Below are 9,359 nucleotides of genomic sequence, written 5' to 3' on the forward strand. Positions count from 1 at the left end.
CAGTGTGAAAAGCCCGAGCTCACTCATTGACAATTCGTCAGACGAGCCGTCCAAACCAAGCAACATCCTCGTAAATTTCCTCTTCACCCTCTCTAAATCATCTAAATCTTTCCTATAATGAGGCGATCAGAACTGGGCCCAATATTCCAAGAGTGGTCTGACCAGATTATAGAGCTGCAGCAAAAGCTCACGGCTATTATACTCAATCACCCTGCTAATGAAAGGGAAATAAATGTCTTCTTACCAACTCCATCGACTTGAATGAAACGTTTGAGGGATCTAAGTACATGGACCTCAACATACGGCTGTTCCTGCGCACTGCCAAGAATCCTGCCTTTAACTCTGTATTCAAAATTCAAATTCGACCTTCCTCAATAAATCACCTGGCATCAATACAGATTGAATTTCAACTGCCGCTACTCACCCCAACTCTGTATCGTGTCCATGTCATTTTGTAGCCTGGAAAAACTCTCATCAATATCTCTAATTCCACTGACCTTTGTGTCATCGGCAGCACAAGAAGAGATCCCAGCAGGAGTCCACTGGTCACCGGCCTGCACGTGGAATACTTTCCATCCACGACCACGACCAGAGACCTACCAACACACACTTTCACTTCTTTATTCAAATCACTGATGAAAACAACAAAGAGCAGAATCCCAAGAACAGATCCCACCAAGACACAACTGGTCACCGACCTGCAGGTGGAATACTTTCCATCCACAGACTTTTTTCAGATAGTCAATTCAGTATACTGGCAGCCACATTTCCCTATATCCCATAACACCTTACTTTCTGAATGATAATTAAGCTCTGGGCTATCTTCGTACATTTTTGTAGGTCTCTGTCCATAAAGTTTTGCGGTATGTTTTCTTGGCCTATTGGATAAGTCCAATTCGGGTTTAGTGTTGTTGGACTGAAAGGCGGTGATTGAATGGTGTTGGGTGTTTTGTTTGGGTGTCGAATACAGTTGATATAAACAGTGCTTGGTGTACTAATAGCTCTTTCTTCAACCAGTAGTTTTCTGGGGGGAAGAAGTGATTTTGAATCGTCCTGCAAGATTTCAACAAGGTAAAGCTGCTTGATTTGGTAAAGAAGCTGCAGTTGATGTTGTCTTCACTCTGAGAAATGAAAGATAAAAAAACATAGGTATGTTAGGAATAAAAGAATGACTAGGTTAGGAATAGGTCCAATCAAGGATAGTAATGGGAAGATGCGTGTGGAGGCTGAAGAGATTGGGGAGGCACTGAATGAATACTTATCGTCAGTATTCACTCAGGAACAGGACATTGTTGTCGATATGAATACTGAGGCACGAATCAGTAGAATGGATGGCTTTGAGATATGTAGAGAAGAGGTGTTGGAAATTCTGGAAAGGGTGAAAATAGATAAGTCCCCTGGGCCTGATGGCATTTATCCTAGGATTCTCTGGGAAGCAAGGGAGGAGATTGCAGAGCCATTGGCCTTGATTTTTGTGTCCTCTTCGTCTACAGGAGTAGTGCCAGAGGACTGGAGGCTAGCAAACGTGGTTCCCTTTTCAAGAAGGGGAGTAGGGATAATCCAGTAACTATAGGCCAGTGAGTCTCACTTCTGTTGTGGGCAAAGTGTTAGAGAGAATTGTAAGGGATAGGATTTCTGCACATCTGGATAAGAATAATGTGATCAAGGATAGTCAGCATGGTTTTGTGAAGGGCAGGTCGTGCCTCACAAACCTTATTGAATTCTTTGAGAAGGTGACTAAGGAGGTAGATGAGGGGAAAGCGGTAGATGTGGTATATATGGATTTTAGTAAGGCGTTTGATAAGGTCCCCCATGGTAGGCTACTGCAGAAAATACAGAGATATGGCATTGAGGGTGAGTTGGAGGTTTGGATTAGGAATTGGCTGGCTGGAAGAAGACAGAGGGTAGTAGTTGATGGCAAAGGTTCATCTTGGAGTGCCGTCACTAGTGGTGTTCCGCAAGGATCTGTTTTGGGACCATTGCTGTTTGTCATTTTTATAAATGACCTGGAGGAAGGGTTAGAAGGTTGGGTGAGCAAGTTTGCGGATGATACGAAAGTCGGAGGAGTTGTAGACAGTGAGGAAGGATGTGGCAGGTTACAGCGGGCTATAGAGAAGCTGCACAGCTGGGCAGAAAGGTGGCAAATGGAGTTCAATGTAGCTAAGTGTGACGTGATTCACTTTGGTAAGAGTAACAAAAAGATGGGGTACTGGGCTAATGGTCGGATACTTGGTAGTGTAGAAGCGCAGAGGGATCTTGGTGTCCATGTACACAGATCTCTTAAAGTTGCCACCCAGGTAAATAGTGCAGTGAAGAAGGCATATGGCGTACTGGCTTTTATTGGTAGAGGAATTGAGTTCCGGAGTCCTGAGGTCATGCTGCAGTTGTATAAGACTCTAGTGCGGCCGCATCTGGAATATTGTGTGCAGTTTTGGTCGCCATACTATAGGAAGGAGGTGGAGGCATTGGAACGGGTGCAGAGGAAGTTTACCAGGATGTTGCCTGGTATGGTAGGAAGATCCTATGAGGAAAGGCTGAGGCACTTGGGGTTGTTTTCATTGGAGAAAAGAAGGTTTAGGGGTGACTTGATAGAGGTGTACAAGATGATTAGGGGGTTAGAGAGGGTTGACAGTGTTAACCTTTTTCCACGTATGGAGTCAGCTATTACAAGGGGGCATAGCTTTAAATTAAGGGGGGGTAGATATAGGACTGATGTTAGGGGTAGGTTCTTCACGCAGCGAGTCGTACGTTCATGGAATGCCCTGCCAGTAGCAGTGGTGGACTATCCCTCTTTATGGGTATTTAAGCGGGCATTGGATAGGCATATGGAGGATAGTGGGTTAGTGTCGGTTAGGTGGGCTTTGATCGGCGCAACATCGAGGGCCGAAGGGCCTGTACTGCGCTGTATTCTTCTATGTTCTATGTTCTATAAGTGCAGCAATAGCTCGGCATTTAAACTTGCTGGAAACGCCATCACAATCTTTGAAAATGGCTTGAATCGAATTGCAGATATGGTGGTTTGAACATGAAAATGCAACTAAACAGTGTGGAGTGCGATTAAAGGCAAACCGAAAAATGGAAAAACAAATCGTGCTCGCATAACAAAAAAAGAAGTGAAATAATCACTTTAGTAAAACAAAAAAAAAAGAAAAGAAGGGATACGCGCCAGCAGAGCAAATGGAGAAAGAGAAATAAGAAGTATAGAAACAAAGAGAAGAAAGTGGGAAAAAAAGAGAAAAGGACAAGAGGAAGAGAGTGAGAGAGGAAAGAGCCAACGTGAGAGAGTTGAACTTCTGAAATAGGAGATTCGACGGAAAAGTTGGCTTCAAAAAAAGCAGGTGAAGTTAGAAGGGAGGATTACTGAGGAAGGTCGTAACGATGAGCAAAACCATCACAGCCAAAGACCAGATGGCGATCCTTATAAATATATTCAAACAATACATAATTTACTTCGAAAGGTATTGAAGCCATTTTCATGTCATTTTAGAATGTGGCTCAGCAAAGGACGAGGCCAATGAACATACTGGTTTGGTTGTTCCATAAAGAGCTGGTACGTCGACCTCATGAGGTATTTGCATTCCTAACAGAAGATGTGTCTCAGGATTATGAAGAGGTGAAGAAAGGCGAATGAAGTGCTTATGAGCTTGGGCCCGAAGCCGAGACACAATTTTTCAGAAATTCAAATCAGGACACTGGTCAAACACACACTGAGCTTGAATGGATTATACATGTCATTTCCTGGATCTGCTGCTCCCGATTCGTTCTCCTCTACACTGGGGAGACAAGAAGTCTACGTGCAGACCGCTTCTCGATGCCCTACTCCACACTTGCAGTTATACATAATCACCTTATCACTCTATAATCAACCCTACCTCAGCTGAGGGCCACACTCTCTCAGAACTGCAAAGGATCTCTGCTGTTTCACGTCAACAGAAGAATTCTTACCCGCACGGTTTTATCTGCAACATGACAGACATCAAAAACTGAAAGTACGATAATTTTTCATGTAAACGCCATGATATTCGGGATTCATCGATCATTTCAGAAGCTTTCCACAGCGTCCAGAACTGCTTGACCTCCATCAGCCATCTGGCCCCTTCAGCCACCAACTTGGTGACGAACTATCACGTCACTTCAGTTCCCGCTGAACGACAGCCCACAGCCACGGCTGAACATGCCACTTCCACGACCATTCGTCAGACACCCACTGTCGCCACCACTACAACATCACAAGCTGCCACATCCGCTGCAAGATCCACCGCCGCTGAAAGGAAAGTGAGACCGACCCAGAACATTACCTCTGTATCCGTTGTTGCTGCGGCCGCAGTCTCTTCCGAACCACTCACATAACTAGCAAATGAATTCTGCCACTTCTGCCTCCATAGATGCCGGAGTCACAAGCATTTCTTTCCCTACAGATGCCACTGAACGCCGCCAATAACAAGCCATCTGCAGATCCCAAAGTCAACACTTCTGCGCTTGACACCATGGCTGAGCCGCACTTCTGCAAAAAGCACCAAACTGGTGCCTCTATTACCACACCCACTCCAGTTACAGTCCTACAACTGGTCCTAGCTCCCAGCCCTGCTGTATTTTCACCTTCCCCCCCAAAACCTCCCCCTTACTGAGGACGAACGATCATTCCTCAGCAAAGGCCATACTTTCATCCCCATCTTGTTCCAGATCCCTAAATTCAAAGTGCATTGCGACATCAAGCAGTTCTTCTGCCGTCCTTGTCTCGATGCTTACGTTTTCAAATAAAACTCCCGACCATCTTTCAAGGACTCCTTCTTTCACCTCCAACATACCCATCCACCTCGATACTCTGTGCTGGTCTGTTCGCTGCCCTCAGTTTCTTTGTTTCCAACTTCCGTTGGGACACTAACTGCCTCAATCTGTCCACCCACCTCAATAACTCCAACCTCTCATCCTCTCAATGTGCACCCTTCCACTCACTCAGCTCAAGCTCCAAACTCACCATAAAACCGACGAACAAGGGGGCACAGTGGCAGTTTGCCGCACTAATCTGGACACAGCTGAAGACAGGTGCCAAATCAAAAACAACTCTTCCTGCTGCTCCCTTGGCCACGACCTCACCTGCTCTCAACATTCCATCATCTTCCAGACCGTACACAACCTTAACACATCAGGTCAACTCCCATGCACAGGTTCCAATCTCATAGTTCAGAAACCCCGCACTGGCGGATTCTACCTTCGACCTAAGTTCCATAAGTCGCACTGCCCAAGCTGATCTATCATTTCGGCCTGCCCCTCCCCCACAGAACTCGTCACCATATAATACCGCTCCATTGCTGACTGTATTGGCGCCACCTCATGTTCCAAGATGAGGTTGAACAGTTCATCAACTTCACCAACACATTTGACCCCGACTTTAAGTTCACCCAGATCATCTCAGACACCTCATTCCCATTTCTGGACCTCACCAATTCTATCAAGGGAGACTGACTCAATACTGCCATCGGGTGTGCAGAGAGGGGGCGGGTGTGAAAGGGTTTGGGGGCTGGGCGGGGAGCAGTGGTAGACAGAGTTACGGGGTTTTAGGGATGGTGGGCAGTGTTGAATGGGTCTGGGGCGGGGCGGGCGGTGATGGATGGGTTTCGGGCTGGAGGTTGTGTTGCACGGGGTTGGGGGTTTGAGGGCGGAGACGATGTTGCACGGGGTTGAGGCGGGGGTGAGGACTCACACGCTGTGTGCTGCTGGTAGACCCCAGAACGCGAAGCAGTCTTTAATAACTCTGATCCCGAGAGGAAAGGTATTTATTCGATTAACCGAATGATTGATTATCTGAACGAAATAGTGCCAGCCCAGTATGTTCAGCTAATCAAGGTTACCCTGTTTTCCAGTCACACTTCTCGAGAGATATGTCATAGCATCTCTGAACTGGTTATGAGGTATTATAGCTAGTCATGTGGATTAACACAGTTACTGGATTTTCCATTGACCTTGGTTTCCCCTTCATAACAATGGTCTCCTCTGAATATTCACAGCAAACCTGGTGATAATCATAATTCTATCCTGAGGACGATGTGGTCTCTCTCTGTTCATCACCTATTATCTCTTGGCGATAGCAGTAACCGATTTCCTCGTCATCATCACTGCTGTCAGCCTTAATCAGATTGGAGATATCTACTTCAGGTACAGTCTCCTGTCATCCACTCCCGTGTACAAGCTCAGCATTGTGGTGGTATGTGTGACACGAGATGGTTCCGTGTGGACGACAGTGGTCTTCACTATCGACCGTTTTGTGGCCATCTGCTGTCACAGACCTAAGTCCAAATACTGCACTGAGAAAAGTGCATTGCTGGTCATAGCCATTGTTTGCAACTTGAGATTTGTCAAGAATATCCCATTCTACTTCACCGACAAATTCTTGTATATTTTTGATGCAATGTCATGGCTCTGTGAGATCAAGCCAACCTATTAGAATTCCCCAGTTTGGACGGCCCACGACTGGTTGGATCACATCTTGACGCCCTTTGTTCCGTTCCACCTAATTCTGCTGCTCACTGCTCTCACTGCCAGACACATCCTAATAGCCAGCAGTGCTCGCAAGAGGCTCCGTGGGGCACTGAGACACATGGAGAGCAGGAATAAACAACCGCAAGAAGTCATTCATCCTGCTATTTGCCAATTCACTCAGCTTCCTCCTCCTGTGGGTAAACCTATGTGGCTCATTTTCTCGATGTTAGGATTCCTGGTGAGTCGTTTTCCATCGGCCTGGATTTCAATGACACAGACTGGATTCTTCAAAGACTACCAACATGCTCCACTTACTCAGTTCCTGGAACAACGTATTCATCTACGCTGTCGCCCAGAGCAAGTTATGTGAGGATGTCAAGAAGGTGTTGGTGTGCACTCACTACCCTCAACTGTTACCTCATGTACCTTATTCTACTGCATCAGTGTGGATCAATTTGTGGAACATTCCCTGCCAAACCAGAAAACATTACTGAAATTCCGACATTCTGCTTGGATCACACAGAAGATTTCATGTCAGTACTGAAATGACTTGATTGAGGACAACAAGGAAACGTTTTAACATTTGATTTGTGCTCGTAAACGTGGTGTTTGAGTGAATGCTCGATTACACACTGAAAGGCAACATTCGAACGTGTATTTAACAAAAAATGGAACACAGTAGCATTGCAAAATCAACAAGAGCATGTATTGATCTAGTACACTTTCAGAGACCCAGTTAAACTGTCATAACTGTTCATCCTTCCGCTATGTTGTGTAGTAATAGGAATCTAACCTGTGCCTTACAATGTCTGATGCACTTTTCCATGGAATATTGTATGCAATATTAGCAATGCAGTCCCGAAACCGCTCTGGGTCGCTAATGAACATTTATAATAGAATAGAACATCCTTTATTTTGACGTTGTACTCAATGTAAAGTCGAGTCAAATATTTGTACCATTGCCATACATCGGCATCATTCACATTATCTTAGAATAAAATAAGTAAAAGTAACTTAAAGGAGAAAGTGAGGACTGCAGATGCTGGAGATCAGAGCTGAAAATGTGTTGCTGGAAAAGCGCAGCAGGTCAGGCAGCATCCAAGGAACAGGAGGATTCTCGTAACTTAAAGGCAATCCAAGGTTTTCTTATACACTGCTGCAGCATACCACTGCCACAGTCCCACTCCAGGCTTCACAGTCAAGCCTATGCCGTCATCAGTGGTCCACGTCCTGGAAAAAACGAGAATCCTGCTGTAGGTTTCACAGACCTTCGGGCCAACTTTCAAGCTGCAATGCGCCTCAAGATTCTGTTGGCTCCTTGGAACCCTTCGAAGGAATCTATTGATTTAGAGCTGTCTTTATCAGATAATTTTGATTTCAAAAGATGTCGAAGAAGAAAAAAAGGAAGAGAAAAAGATGTGGACAAAGAGGGCAAACCTTGGCACTGCAGTTCATATGCTGCCTTCTCCACGTCTGTCAGCGTTACTATTATAGAATTAGAAATTTCCTTTATTGTTATATATAATCAATGGACATAATGAAAAGTTTACATATAGACACATCCAGTATCGTATCTAGGTGCAGCTTATTGAGTAAAAGATCTTAAAGAATATAGAAACAAACTGTGCAGCATTGAAGAAAATAATGTTCAGAACAGCAGATCACACAGGAACCTACCTTCTCGTTCACACTCGATCCTGACTCCAAACTGTGACGGTCTACACTCTGAGGATCATTGAGGTGAGAGATCCCTTTAGACCGCCAAGCTAGGCCGAAGCTGCGACAGCTGGAGGACGTTAATCTAAGATGCCTATGGGTGCGCACGTCATGCCGAGTGTTTGCCATGCTACGCCAGGAGGCGTGGAATGCTGTAATGTTGCCGTAGCACATTGAGAGGCAGCTGCACTAGTTTGGGAGAAATTGCCAGAGGTTGAGAGTGATCACTGGGGCGCGGCAGTTATCAGCAGAAGCGGGAGCCATCACCAGATGGTGTGAAAGCATTACACTTTTTATTGCTAGAAATGGCGCCAGACGGCGTGAATCATAAATCGGCAGAGGCGAGGCATCCGTCTCACTGGAGGTGGTGAACGTATGCTGGAAAGTGGCGAATTGTCTCTCAGTGTCGGATGGGAATCAAAGCCAAGTAGCAGGACATCGTTGTTAACTGGAGCCTGAGAATTCTCACCGGAGTCAGTACATGACTCTCACCAGGCGCAAGAAATCATTGGCAGCTGGTCAGAATTTATCGCTGGAGGGCTCGACATAATCGCTCTCCCGAGACCGGGAATCATCACTGGAGGCGAAGAGTTGAGAGAAGATATAGGAAAAAAGACATTAAAAGGAAGGAAACAGAAGAGCCAGAAGAAATGAGAGTAAACCGTTTGACGTGGTGTATATGGATTTCAGCAAGGCGTTCGATAAGGTTCCCCACAGAAGGCCATTGTTCAAAATGCGAAGGAATGGGTTTGTGGGAGGTATACCAGTTTGTATCCGTAATTGGCTTGCTGAAAGAAGACAGATTATGGTGCTTGATGGGAAACGTTCATCCTGGATCCAGTTACTAGTTGTGAACCGCAAGGATCGGTGTTGGGTCCGCTGGTATTCGTCATTTTTAAGAACGACCTGGATGAGGGTGTAGAATGGTGAGTTAGTAAATTTGCAGACAACACTAAGTTCAGTGGAGTTGTGTATAGTGACGAAGGATGTTGTAGGTTACAGACAGACATAGATAAGCTGCAGAGTTGGCATTGAGGTGGTAAATGGTGTATAATGCGGGTAACTGTGAGGTGATTCACTTTGGTCAGAGTAACTGGAATGAAAAATACTGGGCTAATGGTAAGATTCTTGGCCGTGTAGATGAACAGGGAGATCTTGGTGTC

This window comes from Chiloscyllium punctatum, chromosome 35 (genome assembly GCF_047496795.1).
Source record: "Chiloscyllium punctatum isolate Juve2018m chromosome 35, sChiPun1.3, whole genome shotgun sequence".
In the NCBI taxonomy this organism is placed as follows: Eukaryota; Metazoa; Chordata; class Chondrichthyes; order Orectolobiformes; family Hemiscylliidae; genus Chiloscyllium; species Chiloscyllium punctatum.